The following is a 20,840-nucleotide window of genomic DNA, read 5'->3' on the forward strand; positions in this document are numbered from 1 at the left end:
GGGCCCCATTTCCTAGTTCTCCCAGGGACTAGAATCCCATTCCTATTCTCCCTGAGAGGGCGAGGGACTGTACCACCAGCTGTCAAGGCCCTTGGATGACGAGTGTCTTCTGGCCTGCCCACTCCCTCACTCAGCCGGAAGTCTTTTGCTATTCCTGTTCTGGGGCAGCCCTGCTTTCCCCTTCTGGGCCTCTGCATGCCACTGTCTAAGCTCCTCCATGCCACCTGTCACAGACACTGCCCACCACCTGCCACTGAGATCCCCTCCAGAACATCTGCCTCACAAAATTAGTTAATGCCCTGCACACATTCCCACAGCACTCTGCATATTCACTGCCAGACGCGCCTCACATTTTAGTGTTTAATTGTCTGCTTTATGCAGTAGATTAAATTCACGAGAGAAACAGCTACGTCCTACTCATTGCTACATGCCCAGTACCTATTTAGCATATGGCCCCAAGTCCATAGTAGGTACTTGGTAAATATTTGTGGAATGAATGAATGAAGGAATGAATGTCTAGTGTCCCAATCCAGCCTGACCCTCTTTAGCATGATCAGTCTCATCACCAAATATCACCATTCGCATATACTTGGACACAAAGCACGATGGGACCACAGCAAGGTCAGCGGTTGGCGAAGCCTGGGGTTTAGTTCCCCAAAAGGCAAGGATCTGCTGACTTTTTCGGCAGGCATGGTGAGCCAGTCTTTCAGGAAGAATATGGCAAGGCGCCTTTAAAATCTCTCTTCTTGAAACCAAGAAGACAGTGACACCACTGGAGTGAGGGGGCATCCCACCATGACAGAGCATCTTCCGCAGCTGTAGCGATCTACAAAGGGTGTCTCAAGGATCTTAATTAAAATGCAGATTAGAGACTTCTCCTAAGGCCTGTTGAATCAGAGTGTCTGACCCTGGGGTCCAGGGAGCTCTCTCTCTCTGTCTCTCTCTCTCTCTCTCTCTCTCTCTCTCTCTCTATATATATATATATATATATATTTAAGTAAGCTTCATGCCCAGTGTGGGCCTGAACTCATGATCCTGAGATCAAGACCTGAGCCGAGATCAAGAGTTGGATGCATAACCAACTCATGACCCGGAGATCAAGACCTGAGCTGAGATCAAGAGTTGGACGCTTAACCAATGGAGCCACCCAGGTGCCCTAGGGCTCTATATTTTTAACAAGCTTTATGTTAAAGCTGCATTTGGAGAAATTCTCCAGAATGAAAGCAGAATCCACTTTCTTCAAGATGGGATTCTGGCATGAGCCAGGTTGGATAGCCAGACTCTAGCCATGAGCTGGGGGGGATTTGAGGTTGTTTGTGGAGAGCTTGATAAAGAATTTGAAAGCAGGAGGACTTTTTTTTGTTGTTTTTGGTATGTGTATGTGTATTTTGATTTTCTTGAATGCTTTTATTTATTTTCACCTTGATTCTTTTTCCTTAAAAAAATTAATAGACTTTATTTTTTAGAAGAGTTTTAGATTAAAAAAAATTTTTTTAAATTTTATTTTTGAGAGAGAGAGAGACAGAACACGAATGGGGGAGGGGCAGAGAGAGAGAGGGAGACACAGAATCCCAAGCAGGCTCCAGGCTCTGAGCTGTCAGCCCCCGTGCGGGGCTCGAACCCACTAACCGTGAGATCATGACCTGAGCTAAAGTCAGAAGCTTAGCCGACTGAGCCACCCAGGAAGCCCCTAGAAGAGCTTTAGATTTACAGAACGATCGAACAGACAGTATGAAGTTCCCATGTCCCCTTCTTCCCCACCACAGTTGCCCCTATTATTAACAATATGTGTCGCTGTGGTACACTGATTGTAACTAATAGTTGTAATTAACGAACCGATACTAAACCATTATTATTAACTAAATTCCATAGTTTCCATCAAGGCTCACTCTTGGTGTTACACATTCTGTGGGTTTTGACAAATGCATAATCTCAGATATGCATCATGGTAGTATCGTGCAGAAATATTTTCACAGCCCTAAAAATCTGCTATGGTTCACCTACTTATCCCTCCTCCCTCCCCTGCAATCCCTGGTAACCACTGATCTTTTTACTATCTCTCTAGTTTGGCCTTTTCCAAAATGCCATATAGTTGGAATCAAACAAAACATAGCCTTTCACTGAGGGTTGATGGGGGGTGGGAGGGAAGGGAGGGTGGGTGATGGGTGTTGAGGAGGGCACCTTCTGGGATGAGCACTGGGTGTTGTATGGAAACCAATTTGACAATAAATTTCATATTAAAAAACAAACAAACAAAACATAGCCTTTCTACATGGGCATCTTTCACTTAGCTATATACATATAAGTTTCTTCCATATCCTTTCATGACTTGATAGCTCATTTCTTTTTATCGCCGAATATTATTCCATTGTAAATATGTGGCAGTTTGCTTATCCGTTCATTTATTGAAGGACATCTTGGTTGCTTCTAGTTTTTGGCAATTATGAATAAAGCTGCTATAAACATTTGTGTGTAGGTTTTTGTATAATTATGTCTTCAACCATATTGGGTAAATACCGAGGGGAGTGATTGCTGGATTGTACAGGAAGACTATGTTTAGCTTTGTAAGAAAGTGCCAAACAATCTTCCAAAGTGGCTGTACCATTTTGCATTCCCACCAGAAATGAATGAGAGTTCCTGTTGGTCCATAGCTTCACCAGCAATTGGTATGGTCAAGTTTTCAGATTGTTGCCATTCTTTTTTTTTTTTTTTTAACGTTTATTTATTTTTGGGACAGAGAGAGACAGAGCATGAACGGGGGAGGGGCAGAGAGAGAGGGAGACACAGAATCGGAAACAGGCTCCAGGCTCTGAGCCATCAGCCCAGAGCCTGACGCGGGGCTCGAACTCACGGTCCGCGAGATCGTGACCTGGCTGAAGTCAGACGCTTAACCGACTGCACCACCCAGGCGCCTCTGATTTTTGCCATTCTAAGAGTTGTCCATGGATCATTAGTGTTGACCTTTGTTTCATTTCTGTTACGAGTAATTTCACTGATTTTTCAAAGAAACAGCTTTTATTTTCATTGATTCCTGTTTTCAATTTCATTGTTTCTGCTTTACTTTTTATTTATTTTTTCCTTGGTCTCAAGTTTATATTGTTCTTCTTTCTCTACTTTTCTAAGATGAAAGCTTGGATAATTAATTTAGGTCTTTCTTCTTTCCCAATATAGACACTCAATACTATAGGCTTCCTGCATTTTCATTTAGTTCAAAATATTCTGAAATTTCTCTTTAGAGTTTTTCTTTGATTCATGTGATAATTGGATGTGTGTTGTTTAATCACTAACTATTTGGGGATCTTCCAGCTATTTTTATGTTATTGATTTGTAGTTTAGTTCCACTGTGGTCTAAGAGCACACTTTGTATGATTTATATTCTTTTAATTTTGTTAAGATGTGTTTTATGGCCCTGAAGGTGGTTTATCTTGAGAAATGTTCTACACAAGCTTAAGAAGAGTGTATATTCTGAGGTTGTTAGATGAAGTGTTCTATAAATGTCAGTGAGATCCAGGTGATGAACCTTGGAAATCAAGCCCACAAGACAAAGTCCCTGGCTGGTATGTGGAAACCACTCATGTCCTTCCTAGACTGAATTGAAAATTCATTGAAGGGGAAAGGAATGACAAAGACCCAAAGAGGTACCAGAATTGATAGTACCTTCTGGAATCCGGGCATCTTGGAATTGCCCCTGTCATTTGCCAGGCCCACTAGTAAACCCCAAACATTTCCTTTATCTTCTCTTATGGACTTGTATATCTAGACATAGTCTTGCAAAACAAAAATTTTATGAGGGCAGAAGTCAGGCCACTCCACCCACAGGCTCAGGGTTGGCTTCGGTGAGGACGGCAGCTCCACGTCCTACAATGTTCTACTGCAATCTACCGTGGAGATCTTGGGAAGCCTGTCTGAAACTTCCAGACTGGCATACCTCAGCTCCCCCCCTCTGCCCTGCACTGTAAAATCTTTGAAGCTGATGGCTGCTACCCCAAGGGGAGCAACCCTACTATTCTTTTGCAAGGGCAATAGCTGAATAGCATTGCATGAGAAGGAGGGGACTTAAATTCTTGCGGATGCAACGAGAAAGATGAAATACAAATGTAAACATTTTAAAAATATTCAGCATAAGAGTCAAGGAACCCTACCTTCAATTTACCTGCCTTAAAAACATGTATTCTGAAAAATGCTCAAATGGGCTTCTGGCCAAGATAGAATAATGGGGACCGGATTTCTCTTATCACCTGACATAACTAAAATCATGTGACACAACCAACTCACTCTATGTGCCTAAGAGGAATGAAATCATCTGTCCATACACATTCTGGAACACGAATGCTTGTATTAGCTTTGTTAGTAATGGCCTCCAAATGGAAACAACCCAAATGTCCACCAGGAGGTAAATGGTTAAACAAATTGTGACGCGTCTTTACAATGGAATACGATGCAGCAATAAAAAGGAATAGAAATATTGATCTCTGCAACAACATGGATCCATTTCAAAACATTTATGTGAAGTGAAGGAAGCTTGACAAGACTAGACTTCATATTACATTTCTTTTAAATAAAATACATGAAAATGAAAACCAGTGTCTACCGACAGAAAACAGATCAGTGGTTGTCTGGGGAGCGTGGGTGGGGTGGCAATGGGGAAATGAGAGGGTGGGATTACAAAAGGGTTGGGGGAAACTTTGGTGGGTCAGGGTTATGTTCATTATCTTGATTAAGGTGGTGGTTTCACAGGGGCACCCATATGTCAAAACTCACCTCTTTTCGCACTTAAAATCTATACAGTTTATCATAAGTCAACAGAGCTGCTTAAAAAATTGTTCTTATTCCACATTATCTTTTGTTGTTTTCCCCCTTAAAAAAAAATGTTCAGGGGCGCCTGTCTGGCTCAGTTGGTAGAGCATGCAACTCTCGATTGAGAGTTCGAACCCCACACTGGGAGTAGAGTTTACTTTAAAAACAAACAAATAAATTGGGGCGCCTGGGTGGCTCAGTCGGTTAAGCGTCCGACTTTGGCTCAGGTCATGATCTCGCAGTTCGTGAGTTTGAGTCCCGTGTCGGGCTCTGTGCTGACAGCTCAGAGCCTGGAGCCTGCTTCCTATTCTGTGTCTCCCTCTCTCTCTGCCCCTCCCCTGCTCATGCTCTGTCTGTCTCTCTCTCAAAAACAAACATTAAAAACATTAAAAATGTTTTTAAACATTAAAACAGGCAGAGAGGGAAAGATTAGGACCTGAGGCCCCTGGATGGGGAAAAACACATATTTTGGAACAATGCTGGGAGCAAACTCTCTCTGGCATAAAGTTCCTCTTGAGAATGCATGGCGCCTGGGTGGCTCAGTCAGTTATGTGTCCGACTTCGGCTCAGGTCATGATCTCATGGTTCGTGAGTTCAAACCCCCCATCAGGCTCTGTGCTGACAGCTCAGAGCCTGGAGACTGCTTCAGATTCTGTGTCTCCCTTACTTTACTTACTAGATTACCAGTTTCTCATAAAAGGATGTGATAAAGTTAATTTGTGTATCGAGACCCATAAAATGGAGGCTGCCCCAGTGGCCCTGCCCACATCACAAATCTAAACCTGTGTCAGCCTTCATGTATAGGATGCACCTATTAAGGAATCCTGACATACACTAATCACAAGCCTCCAACTCAGCTTTAGATGGTTTACCTTACCCTAGAAAGTAAAACCTGCTGGTCTTAGAAGGAAATGTCCGGCCTCCTAGCCAACCACTCTCTGTTTCTGCACAGCCTCCCCTCTAATTCTATATAAAACTCACTCTCGCCCCAAATCTTTCAGGAATAGTGCTTCACTGCTTGTGAGGCACTTACCCCTCCAATCTATGGATTGTTTTCCCTAAAACAAAGGATGTCAAACTCAGTACTAAGTTATTTTTCTCATTTGAGAGATATATCTCAGGAATAGTCCAATGGACGGGATGCACAGGGCAAGGTATGGGGGACTAGGAGGGGAGCTTCCGTGCCTTATGTGAGTGCACCACCCTCTCAACACCTCCAACCTGGAAGCTCTCTAAACCCATGGTTCAGGGATTTTTACGAAGGCTACATTATGTGGGCATGATTAATGGTATGATCATCCGTTGGTGATTGACGACATCATCCTCCAACTTGATTGATGACATCATCCTCCAACTCTCCCTCTTCTCTCCCAAGGTCAAGGGATGGGACTGAAAGTTCCAACCCTCTAATCACAAGGTTGGTTCCCCTGGCAACCAGTCCCATCCATTGGTCTTTCCAAAAGCCACCTCATTTTAACGTGAACTCAGGTGTCATTGAAATTTGTTATGAATAACAAAAGACATCCACTTCACCTTTATCCCTCTGAAGCTATTTCAGGAGCTGGGAACAAAATTAAATATAACCAAAGATATCACCGTAGCTCTCATACAGAAAATTATAAGGGTTTTAGATGCCGTGCGTCAGGAACTATGGACAAAGACCAAAATGTGTGTTTCTTATTATGTCACAATATCACAACCCTCATACACTTTTGGTGGGAGTAAGCAAGTGGCTCAACATTTCTGAGGGCAGTTTGACAATAAGTATCTAAAGCCTTAAAATGTGCCTAACCTTTTAAAACGTGCCAGTCTGTTTTAGGGATTCATTCTGTGGATACCTCCTGTCTTAGAACATGAGAGAGACATAGTTTCAAGGGTGCTGATTTCAGCCCTGTTTATATTTGCAAAAAAAGTTATAAACAATCCATATGTCAAACAACTGGAGATCGGCTAAATAGTTAATAATATGGTCACGCCAAAAATAGGTTCTCCAGAAACAGACATGGAAACGCCTTGGGGGTCATATGTGGGAGGGAAACAGAGATGGCAGGATTGGTGAAAAGATCAGGGATGTGGGCCCAGTAAAGCTTTGGCCGACCCAAGGAGGGGGCTCAGGCTGAAAAGGCCAGGGTGTTCGAACCTGCCCTCACTCAGCCACTGGATGTGAGCAAGGTGGCAGGCCAGGTGGCCCCGTGCAGCAGAGGCCTCCCTGAAGGAGCTGAAAGTTGGAGGCGGTCTGCTGACTGCACACGGCAGGGCAGCGCGTCCTTCCTCCAGGGCATCTGGCCAGCAAGGATGTCCCTGTGCACCACCGTCCTGCTTCTTTAATTCCGTATGGTCTGCTTCCTTTTCTCTTTTCTCTACTGACCTGCAGAGTCCGTCTCTTTACGAAGTATTTGTTTATTTTAGAAGTTACTTATAGAAGCGTCTGGAGCAAAAATGCTATTGAAATTAACGGGAAAGACTGTAAGTAAAGGAGATTCTGGAGAGAATTCCGTGCAAAAAAATTATCGTTACACTCACTGTAACTTGAATCTGATGGACCGGATGAATAACCATAGGAAAAGCAAACCTGAGAGTTCCCTCTTTTCCTAGCATTCCTGGGATGAGCCTTTGCTCATGAATGAAGAGCAGGGTTTCCCTCTCTGGGTTAGAAGTCATTGAATTGGCTTCCTACACTGTCATCCTCCTGTCTGGATGCAGCCAGAGGCCCAGGGTATGGATGTATTTGTTTGCATTGTGGCGGGGGTTGGGGGGGGGTGCGGGTTGGGAGGTGTTTTTACCAGGACCAAGGACACAGGACAGCCTGTGTCTGCTCTCTGCCTGGGGAGAGACAGGGTGACACTCTGGGACCAGCCAGTAGACAGAGCGTAGAGCCCACCTGGGAAGAGAGAACATTAGTCTTAATACCATCAGAATTCTGGGTCAGGCAGTGAAAGCTAGAACTATTACAAAAGAGTACTGCTAATTATGGAAGGAGACATGGGCAGGTGGCTGTTTCTGTCTGAATCTCCATTAGAATCTTATTATCAGGCAATGAGTCAAATGCAGAGTAGTGGTTTGCTAAACATAAGATAAAAATAAACTAGAGTGAAGTAGTCTTTTCAAAAACTGGAAATTCTGACTATGCCAAATATTAGCAAGGACGTGGGTCAATGGTATCTTTATTTTGCTGGTGGGAGTCTTGCTGTTAAAATATACGGACGCCATTTGGGATTCTCTCTCTCAGTGTTGGACATTTGCCTTCTCTGTATTTCAACAGCTTCACCCCAAGAACATATCCTCGAGAAACTCTTGCACATGTGCCCAGGAAATAATGTGGTACGATGTTCATAACAACACTTAGAGCGCAAAGCTGTACACAATCCAAATGCCCACAAACTAGTGAATAGGTAAATAAAATATGGAATATTATTTGGCAATAAAATGAAGTAGTGATTCATGCTACAACACAGATGAACCTTGAAAACATTTCGCTAAATGAAAGAAGCCAGGCACCAAAGGCCACGTATTGTATGACTCTGTTTATACGATATGTTCAGAATAGGTGGGTCTCTAGAAACAGAAAGTGGATTAGTGGTTGCCAGGGCCAGGGAGATTGAAGGGACTAGTAGGTAACTGCTAAGAGATATAGAAAGTTCCTTCTTAGTGTAATACAAATGCTCTAAAATTGACTGTTGTGATGGTTTCACAACCCTGTGAATAAACTAAAAACCCTTAAAGTGCACAGTCTAAACAGATAACTTGTGAGTGCGTGAATTGCATCTCAATAAAACTGTTCACCAAAAAAACCCCAAAAACCCCAAAAAAAACACCCAAATGTCCAAGAACAGGAGGATGAATCTGTACAGTGTATATTTCTGTAACAGAATATTGTACAACAATGAGAAAACGAATGAGCCACAGTTACATGCGTCGGCATGGGTAGATGTTGGCAACATGGTTGTAACACCGGCTGGGAACCTTGAGTGAAAACAGCAAGTCCCGGAAACTATATAGAGCGCAATTCTCTTCTTAGAAAGTTCAAAAACAAAGTCAGACTAAGCTATCCATTATGTAGGTGAATATATACGTGATAAAACGGCAGTGAAAGTGAACGAAACAAGGGAATGGGTAAAATATGGTAGATACAAACGGGAGCGCTGGGGTCGGGAAGCAAGGGGGCAGGGATGCTGAAGGACCGATGGCAATGGTATATCATGACCGCCAAGTGTTAATAAATCAAACTCGGTGTCCCCGCATGCTATTTGTTAACCATGAATTAACGGCAACAGCGTTATGCGAAAGCTTGAAATGTGTTCATCGCTGTCGGTGTGGTCGGTATCTTATTTAATTTTCGTCAGGCCCTTACGAGTTAGGAACTACTGCTATTCCCACTTCATAGACAGGCAACTGAGCTTTAGAGAGTTCACACGACTAACAGTAGTGGAGCCCGAATCCGACTCCCCCGCCTGTCAGACTCCAGAGCCCTTGGGAGTTACTCTGTCCTCTACTGACCACCCGCTACCCCGACCGACCCGCCCCACAAGACAGCAGCTCAGACTGACTGGGTCCATCAGGCCCCTGAGCAGGATACCACCAGTGGGATCTGGGGGAGCCGTGGACACAGAGGGCTAAGGAATTTCCTGGCAGGATATTGCATCGAGTCAAAAAAGAATGCCTATTAGTTTGGGAAACGAAAAGAGCAATGAATCATGGGCTAATTCAGGGACGTTATTAGAAACCACTGCTGGAACAGAGAAACCTAGGAAGCAGAAAATTAGGTGCAGAAAATTAGTGACGGCAAATCCTCTGTGCCCAATTCGTGGGGCCGAGGGCGGACTGCCATGGACCGCCATTCAAAGGAGCTTCCGAGTGGCCCTTGTCTGTTTCTGTCAGAGCTAGCCTTATTCCATTCAGAATTAAGTTGAAGAGTTAAGTGGCAGCTATCGAGCTGTCCTCTGCATTGAAGCTCACCTCACTCACCTCACTCACCTCAGGCGTCCTCTCCTCTCTGGTCTTCATTAGCCTAGAAGGTTCTCCGCTGACCTGAGTTTCTCATCCACACAGGGGAAGTGCCTTTGAAGGAGCCTCAGTGAGCTCTAGCGGCCTCCTCAACACCAGTTAGGGGCTTTGTCAAATAAAACACTCAGGCCAGATTAGGGAAGGGCCAAGTAGGGAAGGGGAGCGTGAGTGGAGTGAAGGAGTCTTTCCAGGCACCTGTTCGCCAATGCTCTTTGGATCAGTTCAGTGTTTCCTGCTCGTTGTCAGCCCACACGCCTCTTAATCTACTTGAATTTCTGTTTTGAAAAGAGGGCGGGAAGAGCTGTTGTGCAACACTTCAAGAGAGAAGCCCTGATAGACCCTAAGGGCATAGGCCCCCGGGGTGGTCTCTCTACTGTTCCACGCTGTGTCCGGAGAGCCGTCCACACTCTCTGAGACCAGAGGGAACACAGACAGAGGGAAGGCAAGCCTTCAAGGGCACCGCGATACCAGATCACAATCCCAGAAGGGAAGAGGTTGACCCAGAGTCCGCACCACATGTCATTGACTATATTGACCCATCAGTTCCCGGTAGGGAACAGTCCTTACGAGTGAAGGAGAAGTCCGAGTTCTTATCCTCAAGAAACTTGTATTACAGGTGGTGACATGACACACGGCGAGGCGAGGTTCATTTCCACATCACCAGCCAGGACTCGTTCAAGAATGCTACCATCCACCCAGAAAGCAGATACTCCAGGCTTCAGAGTGTAGGGAACATTTCTCCCAGAATACCAGGCAATATGTTCTTCTTTGATAACCACATCCGTCCTGTCAAAGTTTGACTATGGTCTCTGTCTTTGCCACCTGAGTTTTAGAAGTTACGGTTCAGGAAGAGCTCGGTGTGAGTCTTCACGGCTTGGAACAGGGCTCCATTTAACTAGATGAGCAATTATTAGCACCCTGGAGGCCTCCTGCAAAGCAGCAGCAATGCCAACAGTCTTGCTAATTGGGTTGCGTTTTAGGAGCAGACATGGGCCCTGGATAAAGGCCCTAAGAGCTCCTTCTGCTTGTCTGGAGTCTGGAGGACCAACGGAGTTTGTGCACTCTGAGGGGCCAAGTCCTGCCAGCCAAAGCCAGATTAGTTTTGGGGGTGGCTCCCATATGTGAAAGCTTTGAACTGAAAAGGATTTGGTCTCAGGGAGACAGATGCTGCTCGCCTCGCCTCATTATCCGTTTTGGAAGACGGCATAGCATCTTCAGTCCTGAAAGACTTTCCGTGTGGACGAGACCCTCCCCCAGTTGTCCCCAGACACCCACAGGTGCCATCCAGAGGGCTCCCTGGCTCAACCCAAGGAGACTGATGGTGCTCTTAAGCCATAAGTGGGTGTCACAGCCACAGGTCTCCATAGCAACCTTTCACGCAGAAAGAAGGACATTTGTAAATATGCATTTTGCAAGCCCCCTTTTTCGATTTTAAATATCAACCTTTTGAGAACAAGTTGCCTTGCCAGCTCTGTTCTGCTACTGGAAGAGTGAGAACGTGGAGGCTTCTCATTCGCCCCGATTGCTCGCAGCTCACTGGAATCAATTGGTAGATGCCCCCTCGAGCACACTTTGTGGGCCCAGTGCCTCGCAAGGCGACGTTGTGGACACAGCAGGGAGGGAACGTATACCCAGCCCAGGGCTCACTCAGCACACTGTGTCTCCAGCAGCCACCGGACCACAGACCTCCAGGGGGCCTGGGCCCTGGGGCCTCTGATCAGCAAAGCAAACTGCCTTGGCTGTTGCCCTCACCAAGGGGGGCAGTCGACTCACCAGTGGAGCTTTGGTAAGAAGATCCGTGGTTGCACAGGGTTGTAGGAAGTGGGGAGGGAGAGATGAATAGGTAGAGCAGAGAGGATTTTTAGGGCGATGAAAATACCCGGTATAATACTTCATGCCATTATACCTTTGTTCAAACCCATGTACAACACCAAGAGTGAACCCTAATGTAAACTTTAGACCATGGCTGGTTATGACGCGTCAATGCAGGTTCATGAATTATAACAAATGTACCCCTGTGGTAGGGGATGTGGATAATGCGGGAGTCTTTGCATGTGTGGGGGCAAGGTATATGGAAATCCCTTTTCAATTTTTCTGTAAACCTAAAACTGTCCTGAAAAACCAGAGCTTTGTTTAAAAAAAAAAAAAAAAAGAGGATCACGTAGTATATGCTCAATAAATAACTTTTAAAAGGACAGCAGGAGGGCAGATGAAACTGGCATTTCCTCTTGATCTCTCTTAGCGATGAGCCTGCTGGCATTTCATTCGCTATGCACGTGGCTAACTGGTTCTTTGAGTCTCTATCGAATCCATTTGATCAAAAGTATGTAATTTCATTCTGTCGTTAGCAATGAACAAATAACTTAAGAGCAAAGCAAGCAAGCACACAAACCCTCTCCCCCAAATGACAGACGCCTTGTCCTATCCCCAGACATGTTGATATGCCAGAGCTGAGGTGGTCATGGATATCTGCGTGTTAAAAAGCTCCTCAGGGGACTTGGCATATAGGCCCCCGTTAAAGCAATCAGGTAGGCACTCCTGGAAAATAGGAAAGAGACCTAAAACTGCAAAGGCTAGAACAGATGGGGTTGCATTTTTCTCTCTTTTAATAATCCAGAGGTAGGTGGGCAATTCCAGGGCGGGCAGGTGACCGCCCTTCGGGCTGTCCCGGAGGCGGGCTCGACCACCTAGAGGGAGCCCCTATTCTATGTCAGTCTCCGGCCTAGGGAAGGGGGATCGGGGAAAAAGGTAGCAATGACCTGGAAGAGGCATACCTTCCCCTCACTCAGAAATAACCACACAGCCGTACCTTGCTGTTAAGCGGGGTGGGTGGCTAGGAGATGCAGTATTTGTCTGGGCTCCACAAGCTAGCTGGAGGTTGGGGAGGAGAGGGTGGGGACTGGGGACACAGTCGCAGCTGCTGTCTCAGGTGCCCAGGCCCTACCCCAGGCCAGCTAAGTCAGAGTCATTGCCAGTTCAACCCAGGTGTCAGGACTTTCAAAGTCCTTTCTACAAAGAACAGTTTTTGAGACCCGGAGGCCACAAACTTCGTTTCCCAGGAGAGCATACGGAGATTTCTGGAAAGCTGGCACAGAGCTGTTGGCTCCTGGAGGTCCCAGCTGTCCTGAGTGGTCCACAGATGCAGTAATTCTGTCGTTTCCAATGTATAGCCAGCCTGGACATAGCTCGAGCTCTGGCCTGTTATCTCTGTCTGGGTCTAGGTGAGCAGAGGTGTTACAGCCCACGCTATAAAACCCACTCAGACAAATTACCAGCCGGTGGCCTAAGGTGATCAACAAGCTTTGCACACGCTTCTAGGGGAGGTGATAATGACGATAAACCCAAAGAACAAACTCTCGGAGAATAAGCCTGTCTAGAGGTATTGCAACGTGATGTTCGAGGGAGCCCTGACTCTGAGCCCAGCTCCCCCTAGCCATGGCCTTTTTCCTCGTCAGTAAAACAGAAACAGTGATAATCATGCCTAACATTTACGGGGCACGCGCTGTGTGCCAATCTTTTTTTCTAGGTGCTTAATGGATAGCAACCAATTTAATCTTCCTCCCGATCTTATAAGGCAAACACTAGTGTCTCGTCCTATTGTATCCACGAAGGAACTGAGCCACAGAGAGGTCGCATCCAAGGTTACACAGCTAATAAGTGGCCAAGGCAGGATTTGAGCCCTGGTGGTCTGGCTTCAGGGTCCATGCTCCCAGGTCTGCTGATCCCCTGCCTAGAGAGTAGTTTTAGGTCACGGCTTTGTCGTGAGGAGTAAGTAGATTAACGGGTACCAGTCAAGTCTCGTTGCTCCTAGTAGATGTTCTTTAGAGGAGGCTACTCATTAAACTCACAAGTTGATCCGTAGCTGTTAAAATTAGGACGTCCGTTGTCCCAGGACCTAGTGGAGTGCCTAGGACATGGTAGGCACTCAGTGAAAATGAATAAAATGCAGAATTGTCTTCAGAATCCCTCTCTCCCTCTGTCTGTCTCTGCCTCTCTCCCTCTCTGTGTCTCCCTGTCTCTCTCCTCTTCAGTGTCCTTGGCGTTTGGAGCCACACACGATTCCTTTGTGCTTCTGCGCTGGGAGAGGCAGCCGTCAGGGGACGCTCTGATAACCACCGTCTGGGCTCCAGCTGGTTCGCCCCTTGAGCTGTCGCTCAGCTTTCAGTGAAGGATTCCAGAGCAAACCTCCTCTTTCTGTGGTCCTGCCCACCCTTTCTGGGCACTCAATTTGGACACAGTCATTTATTTTGTCGCTTCTGTCTGAAACTTTACAAAATTACTCCCTTAGCTTCACCCAAAATACTATTTCTTGTCCTGAAATAGCATCTTACACGCTCACCAGGATTTTTTTCTCTTTCCTTTTCCTGGGCTGTAAAGTCCAAAAAAAAAAAAAAAGTCACAACGTCATAAACCGTGAGAGCATTTTTAGACATTGTCTGGGCCTCGCCCCTCATTTGCTGAGGAGTCATCGGAGCCAGAGACAGGGAACCTTCCTTAGGGTGTCACTGGGGCCTCAGGGAGGGGCAGCCCTTGAATGCAGTGACCTGGACAATCAGTCCAGCCTCGTTTCTCCGACTCAGGTCAGGCGAGAGGCCCAGCCCGAGGGAAGTTGGTCTGCCCCTCTCCTCACGGCTGTGGCCCTTTGTCTCTCCCCCCCAACCCCCATGCCTCATCTCAGTCCCATCTGAAATATCGGGGTCCTCTGTCCTCTTTCCCCAACTCAGAATCAAGCATGACTCCTCCAAAGAAGAGGTGGTCAAGGAAATAGAACGAGATGCGACGTTTTTCCAATTAAACTGTTCCAGGAGGCTTTACTAAATCAGTGCTTTTTATTTGGTGTTTCAAATGTTGTTTCTCAGAGCCTCCCAGTGAGGGGTGTGGAAGCGGCTATCACTACCTCCCCCACAAAGCACAAAGAATCCAAGCTGCCACCTTCCTGAAGCTATTTTTATTGTTGAAGCTTTTCTGGGCCTAACATTATACTCAGGGTTAGTCAGAAGCCGTGGAGAACGCCTCTCGCTGTGCAACCCTGGGCTGCCCCAGAGCACAGCTAGGCTGGAGGGGTCACTCCCCCTTCAGAGCACAGCTAGGCCGGAGGGGTCGCTCTCCCCTCAGAGCACAGGTAGGCCGGAGGGGTTGCCCCACGGGGCCGGGAGGCCTGGGGTGGCTGAGAACCGAGGGACATGCTATGGGGCAGGCCAAGCAACATGCAGACAGGGTAATGCCCCTCAGGATGTTGTGAGGGGCTGCTCACACCTGGGTTTCCCTCCTCTTTGCTCCCAGTACTATTGTTCTGAGTGCAGAACAGTGAGGCGAGACAGAAGACGGGTAAGAAAACGGGGTCCACACCAAAGTCAAACCCAGGCCTCCTGACCCACCACCCGGCCCCCTGCCGTCCCGCATGGCAGGGATCGGTGCCATCTCAGGCCTGCTGGGCACTGTCGGGACAGACTCAGGGGTGGGCAGGGGCTCTGGCAGAGTTTGGATGCATCGGGGATTAGGTTTGGGTAAAACTCACAGGATTGAAGCTTTACATACAACGTTTTGTTGATTTTCCAAACTGAATTGTTATCTCCCACGAACCACGCTTCTGACAGAAGAGAGAAGATGCTTAACCCAGAGCACAGGAGCGTAAGAAACAGTTTTCTGTTAACGAGAGAGAGGCATCCATGTCACGGGGGCTTATTCTCAAGCATCTGTTAGTTTGGGTGAGCCGCCCTGCAAGGCAAGGGAGAGACCCGTGCTGTTCCCGACGGCACTGGTCCATCCGTGCAGGCTCCAAATACATGAATTACGTCGAGACAGGTCACATTCCCACGTCTTCTGCTCCTCTCTCTTTCTGCTTTAAGCAGAGGGCTTTGGAGCCATCCCTGTTTGTGGGAGAATCTTTCGTCCTTTGTTTCACTCCCATCCTTAATAAAGGGAAAAAGCCAAATCAGTAATGATACACAGAACCCTTTGCTACAACCCTCCTCCCTAAAGAAAAGCTTATTTGATTTTTGTTGCTGTTGTTGTTAATTTTAAATCAGGTATTGCGCAAAGTTGCTGCCGTCTCGCACATTAGCAGAGCCTGGGGAGTTTAAAATAATCCTTGCACCGTGGGCATTGAGACTTAAACATCAGTATTTTTTCTTGACTCTCTAGATGATTCCAAAAGACAACTGAGTAGAGAGCCAGTGACCTGAGCCAGTGTTTTCTCAGACTTCAGCGTGCATACGAGTCACCTCGGGACCCCAGTAAAGTAGACACGTTGATTCAGGAGGTCTGGGGGTGGGGTTCCAGAATCTGCAATTCCACCAGGCTCCCAGGTGATGCCAGTGAGGCCAGTCTACAGACCACACCTTGAACAGGTGAGGTCAAGGTATACTTGTTGGCCTCCAATGTCAAGGATTCATGAGGGAATAGAAAATATTGAAGCATCTCAGGCAAAAGGAAGGCTTCCTTATGGCATAGGAAGGGAAGACAGTTCCCTCGAGGAACTTCCCCCAAGTTGTTAAGAAATGATTTTTTTGGGCCTGGGGCACCTGGGTGGCTTAGTCGGTTAAGCGTCTGACTTCAGCTCAGGTCGTGATCTCATGGTTTGTGAGACAAGCCCCACATCAGGCTCCACACTGACAGTGTGGAACCTGCTTGGGATTCTCTCTCTCCCTCTCTCTCTGCCCCTCCCCAACTCACTTCCTCTCTCTCTCTCCCTCAAAATAAGCAAACAAAACTTTAAAAAATTAAAAAAAAAATGAAACGATTTTTCCACTTCCTACATAGACGGTTTATAGAAGAATCTGGCCTTCCGTAATCCAGAATGTTCTAGACCAGAGGGACCTGGTAGGTCACAGGGGTCAGTGTTTCCCCAATCCTAGTTAATTATCAGAATCACCCAGGGAAGCCATCTAAAAATTTAGATTCCTGGGATCTGCCTGAATAGCCTTTCACTAAACATATTATTATTATTATTATTTTTAATGTTAATTTTTTTATTTTTGAGAGAGAGACAGAGAGTGCGAGCAGGGGAGGTGCAGAGAGAGAAAAGGGAATAGAAGATCCGAAGCGGGCTCCATGCTGACAGCAGAGAGCCTGAGACAGGGCTCGAACTCACGAACCATGAGATCGCGACCTGAGCCAAAGTCGAAGGCTTAACCGACTGAGCCCCCAGATGCCCCTAAACATATTTTTCAATAGCCAATTTAAGTTCTGACAGATTTGGGACCCCTGCTAGAGCAGGCCACCCTTCCTTCCTTCTTTCCTTCCTTCCTTCCACCCCAGGCCCCACTTCCTGCTTCCTCACACATTCACATTTTATGGGAGGTGGATGAGGCTGCCCCAGGCAAGGGCTTCTTTGCAACAACGTGGGTACTTCCTGCCGCAAGAAGAAAAATCTGAGTGCTAGACAGACCTTCTTAAGGGTCACAGCCATTTGAGGACCCAGATTCTGGCTGATAAATCCAGGCTAGGAGTCCGCCTTTGCTTTTCTGGACAGACTGGTTAATTTTATGAGACAGTAAAGCCAACAGGCAGGTATATAGATAGCTAATAAAAAAGGCCGCTTGACCTGACCGGAGGAGAAGGAGATTTGTGCTTGTCTAGATAGCCATACCCACTTGGAGAAGAGGAGCCTCATATCCCCTCTGGCTGGGCACCTACCCCTCCAGTTTACCTGGGTTCTGGCCCTGGTGGGGGTTTGCTCTCCTTATACAATTCTCCTGGGATCTCTAGGCCCGTTCAAAGACAGAGGGCAAAGATTTTGAAAGCCTCATGACAAATTACAGTCACGGTCCTAACCTATGAGTAGAAATGCTTCTGCGGGCCCCACTGGGACTTCCCCCAAGCCTTCCAGCTTTGTGTCGTGAGGATCCTCTGGTTCTACATGTCTATGTCATGCCTGGCTCTGTTCACTTGGAACATACAAGGGAGTTGCTGATGCCACGTCTGTTTGGTACCTAACACCCAGACCCGGTGCCTGGATGCCCCCACCCTGGCCAGGAACACCACCTGAGTAGGACTGAGATTGTGCCATAATTGCTCACTTGTGCGATTTTTTTTTTTTTAATGCTTACTTAGTCATTTTGAGAGAGAGAGAGAGAGAGCGAGAGCACGCACGTATGTAAGCAGGGGGAAGGGCAGAGAGAGAATCCCAAGCAGGCTCCTCGCTCAGTGGGGTGCTGGATGCTGGGCTCGATCTCACAAACCGTGAGATCATGACCTGAGCCGGAATCAAGAGTCAGACACCTAACCCACTGAACCACCCAGGGGCCCCTCATGTGACTTTTCTTAACCAATAGGCTTGGAGTGCCTGAGATTTTTTTTTTTTCGTTAAAAAATATTTATTAGGCATAAATACTCATTTTAAGTCTTAGTACGTATTTAATCATTCATCCATATATTTATTTTCTGAGCACACACAATGTATCAGTAAACACGATGTATCTGTATGTTTCCATGCCATGATCCTATTAGGTGGGTATGATTGTCTTCATTTTTCATATAAAGAGTCTGAAATTCAGAGATTATGAGCTACTTTTTCAAGATCACACTTCCAGAAAGCCATTTAACTGAGGTTTGAACCCCGATCTCTCAGGCTTCTGAACACCTTGTCCTTCCCTCACATCAGATTGCCTAAAAACAAGAGCCTCTCTCCTTTTGGAGATTGAGGAAGGTAGCTAATTGTAAAAATTCCTTGTAATTTTTTTTAATGTTTGTTTATTTTTGAGAGACACACACAGAGAGAGAGAGAGAGAGACAGAGCATGAGTGGGGGAGGAGCAGAGAGAGAGGAAGGCACAGAATCCGAAGCAGGTTCCAGGCTCTGAGCCATCAGCACAGAGCCTGACGTGGGGTTTGAACCCACAAACCTTAGGATCATGACCCGAGCTGAAGTCTGGTGCTTCATCGATGGAGCCAGCCAGGCATCCCCGTAATTTTTTTTTTTTTTTATTAAAGATCCTTATTTGGCAAAGACATGGTCAAGCTGAAAGATATACCACCAATCGAAGCTAGTCTCAATGCATACCATCTTGCCATTTATAATTCACTGCACACTCATACATCGGTGAGTTAAAATCTGTACGTATTATTTTTTCTGAAAAGCCTTCCTTGAGCCTCCAGTGGAAATCAGGGCCCACCTTCCATTATTACGTAGCCACTTTATTTCCTCCTCCCTGCACAGACTGCATCCCTGGCAGCGTGACACATGCTGGCAGGCACAGTGCTGCCTGTGGCCAACTTAGGGATGGACCGAGGGACGGGATGAGAGGAGTCACTTGCTGTATACTCCTTTGGGAAGTATTTATACCTCCAGGTTGTGGGTCTATTTCTCTAAAATAAACTCATTCGGAATCATTTTAGATTTGTAGAGAAGTTGCAAAGATAGTAGAGTTCTCACTCAGTTTCCCCCACTGTTAACGTCTACCTTACTATGGCTCATTATAATGTCAGGCTCATTACAATGTCAGGTACATTTAAAAAGCGAGGATTTGTCTTTTCCTGTGCAGTGTGGGTAACCACCGGTCACGCAGCCAGAAGGCTCGAGTCTCGGGAGCGTTGGTCGGAGTTGACCCTCGTAATCTCTGTTTTCCCAGGGCACCAGGAGGATAACAGGATGACCTTGCCAGGGTTTCTAGGGAGGATTAAAAAAGACCATGTCCGTGAAAGCCCCCAGGATGCTGCGTGGCATGCTTTTGAATATGAACCTCTGAAATCTGCCTTGCAACAGAAGTTTCCATCAGGCTGTGTTTAAAGCATGCTGGGGTTTCCTATGCACGTTACTCTGCATGCCATCCCCCCCGCAAGGCTGAGCCCTACTTGTGTTTGCTTGATACACTCTCTACGTTCGTCTCCCTCCTCCTTCCTTCCCTCGTGCTCTCCCAATAAATACTGTTTGACGAATTCAGGCCAAGAGCAGTGGCTGTCAACAGAGATATTGTTTCCTCTTCTGGATTGCATCCGTCAAAGTTGCTGGCCAACCCAGGTGGTCCCAGCCAAGCCCAAGGGTTGACACCGATGTGCAGCCCATGCATCCTGAATTCTTAAGCAGAAGAGAAACATTGAACCTGAAGAGATGGCCAAGGTGGTACAGAGTTGAAATCATTTCCAAATCCGCCCTGTTACTGGTAGAGAGAGGAAGGGAAGGGGGGAGCGAGGGGGGCTGGGTAGGGGATAGAAGGCACAAAAACAGACATAATTAGAAAATTTGGGCTCTGCCATTTTCCTCACCCCCCACCCCCCACCCCCCGACTTACTTGACATCCCCTGAGCTAGACGCCGAGCTGGCACGTGTGTTTTCAGAAATGAGTAGGATACGTGAACACTTCAGAATTAAAATGACAGTCTTGAAGTGCATGCTCGGTGACTGAGGCCGCCTGCGTCTGCTCTCACACAGATGCCCTCTGAAAGAGGTACCTCCTTTGGGCACATCTCACCTCGCCCACGAACGTCCTGGAAGCCAGCAGATGCCCGAAAGGAACATGGTTTGGGGCTGTGCCTGCGTAATGAGACTTCACTTTAAGGCATTCTTTCTTGTTTATCCCAGTCCATTAAAAAGATTCCACTCCAAATGAGTAGTTGCTGACCCTATTAAAAACTGTCCATATTCCTTAATTAGCACAAAAGAACTTGAAATAAAATATTTACATACTGCTCTTTCTTTCTTTTCTTTCCTTTTTTTTTGTAAGGGGAATGGGGTTGTCCTTTGATGCCTGCTTTTCCTTGCCTGCCCAGATTTTTAATTGGACCACTCCCTGCATTTTGGGTCTTTGGCTGCAAGGCCATGTGGGTGGAGGAAGTCTGGGGTGTCTCCTCAGCCAGGCAAAGCAGACGGCCAGAAGTTGTAGGAAAGCGATCTTTCTGAAACGGGAGAAATAAGACAGGGAAAGACTGTAAAACTCCCACTGGTGGCTGCCTTTCGAGTAGGGTGTAAAAAAAACTGCTCTCAGCCACCTTTGGAGGAAGAGAACTAGGAGCAAAAGGTTACACGCCAGCGTTCTGAAGAGAACTATGGCTAATCTTAAAAAATTATCACACATAGAATGTTCTAGAAATCTAGGTAAG

The 20,840-nt window shown here is 46.6% G+C and overlaps 1 long non-coding RNA gene across 2 annotated transcripts; it reads right to left on the reverse strand.

The window, feature by feature from the left end:
* Nucleotides 1–14,630: 14,630 nt before the first annotated feature.
* On the reverse strand, nucleotides 14,631–20,654 carry LOC128313645 (uncharacterized). 2 transcript variants are annotated; one of them, XR_008294728.1, is made up of 3 exons: nucleotides 19,669–19,997; nucleotides 19,204–19,410; nucleotides 14,631–15,713 (listed from the first exon to the last, which is right to left on the reverse strand). It is a non-coding gene; the product is annotated as an uncharacterized LOC128313645 (long non-coding RNA). The 2 variants fall into 2 exon arrangements; XR_008294684.1 differs by lacking the exon at nucleotides 14,631–15,713 and adding an exon at nucleotides 20,033–20,654 and having other exon boundaries at nucleotides 17,886–19,410; nucleotides 19,669–19,818.
* Nucleotides 20,655–20,840: the final 186 nt, after the last annotated feature.

Source organism: Acinonyx jubatus, chromosome A1 (genome assembly GCF_027475565.1).
Source record: "Acinonyx jubatus isolate Ajub_Pintada_27869175 chromosome A1, VMU_Ajub_asm_v1.0, whole genome shotgun sequence".
Lineage (NCBI taxonomy): Eukaryota > Metazoa > Chordata > Mammalia > Carnivora > Felidae > Acinonyx > Acinonyx jubatus.